The sequence below is a fragment of the Pteropus alecto genome, unplaced genomic scaffold, assembly GCF_000325575.1.
Source record: "Pteropus alecto unplaced genomic scaffold, ASM32557v1 scaffold22, whole genome shotgun sequence".
NCBI classification, from domain to species: Eukaryota; Metazoa; Chordata; class Mammalia; order Chiroptera; family Pteropodidae; genus Pteropus; species Pteropus alecto.
In genome coordinates this window covers 14,462,438-14,464,004 of record NW_006434839.1, presented here as the reverse complement: position 1 = coordinate 14,464,004, position 1,567 = coordinate 14,462,438, and the positions used below count along the sequence as shown (strand labels likewise).

At 34.1% G+C, this 1,567-nt stretch overlaps 1 protein-coding gene across 1 annotated transcript in view; it reads right to left on the bottom strand.

Moving 5' to 3' along the window:
- Positions 1-1,567, bottom strand: part of CADPS2 (calcium dependent secretion activator 2) — a 472,387-nt gene that overhangs the window by 349,205 nt on the left and 121,615 nt on the right. The window lies entirely within an intron of this gene.

Genomic DNA, 1,567 nt, shown 5'->3' with positions numbered 1-1,567 from the left:
AAAATAAATAAAATAAAATAAAATAATAAGATAAAATAAAAAGTAAATAAAAGAGAATCTCACACATTCTTACTGATAACTAGATGTTCACAAATGACTGCCACACAAAACCACCCACTGGAGATAGCAAGTAGAATGAACTACTGCTGCTTTGAATACTATTAGGTTTAATCATTTAATCCATCAAAAAAAAACCAGTCAGATATTGGTGGTTCCATGTGGTTCAAGTGAAAAGTTACCATCTGACGTGCAGCATGTGCCAAGCGTTGTGGTAAATTAACATGCTTAATCTCATTTAATTGTCACAGCTTCATGAGAAAGCCACGTAATGTCAGTATGTGTGCACACAGTACTTCCTTTTGAGGGAAGTGGCAGCAAGTCCTCTCGCTTTGCTCAAAACAGAAGGGGAAAACTTTTAGAGTGACCTGGTCTCAATCATCTCCTATTCCTGAGAGTGAGCCAGAGTGATTTTAATAATTAACCACTTATACATTTATCTCTCTCAATAGACTGCCAACTGTTTGAGCTCCGGGATCACACCTTATTCATTTTTATAGTTCCAGGGTATAAGGCGATACCTGACTAACACTTAAATAAATGTTTGATTAGATGAATAAACTCAAAACATTGATGACTTTTGTGTCTGTACATGTTCAGTACTGTATAAGCCATGGTTTCCCTATAATTATTAGAAAGCCATACACATGACAACATGAATCAAGTGTTAAACTCTGCAAACAACAACAACAAAAAAAATGGTAGATACTTTTGGGAAAGTAATCCTCCAGGTAATAATAGTAGCAGCTCACATTTAGTGCTGTGCTTAGCAATTTAAATTAATTGGTTTAATCATCAACAATCCTGGAAGGTAGGTACATTACTCTGTTTAACAGATAAAGAAAATGAAGCACAGCAAGATTAGTAAATTCCAGGAATCTCATAGGTAAAATGTGTTAGAGCTGGAATTCTAATGCATACAGAAATAAAGCAATTGTTTCTGCCAGTTTTTCCCTTCTGTGTTTAAACTCCATTTCCTCTGTGATAAAGCCTTCACAAGTCCTTAAGTCAGACTTCTAACATTTTTTGTAGCATGAACCTCCTGGCAGTCTGGTAAAGTTTATGGAACCCTTCTCAGGATGATGTTTTTAAATGCATAGAATTAAGTTCGTAGAATTACAAAGAAAAGTAATTTTTACAAAATACAATTATTTTTAGGAACAAATGTGTACTATAGACATTATGTGCTTCTTTAATAACTCATTAACAAGATGTAATGAGGGATCTAAAGTATTATAGTTTCGGTGTACTTGATGAACATAAACAGTATCTCAAGATAGCTGCAATAAAGTACATGACAAAAATACATGTAGCTCAGTTGGCGACAAAACCACAGATATTGTTAGTACTACTGTGGTTTGTTGTCTACATTCATAACGTAAGTAAATGCTAAATTTCAGTTAGAGATTAGTAAAAATAAAGGTGTAATGTTTTCCCATCTGAGTTCACAGATTCCCTGAATTCTATCCACATGACAAACTTCAGCTGTAAATTGCAACTCATCAGTTTC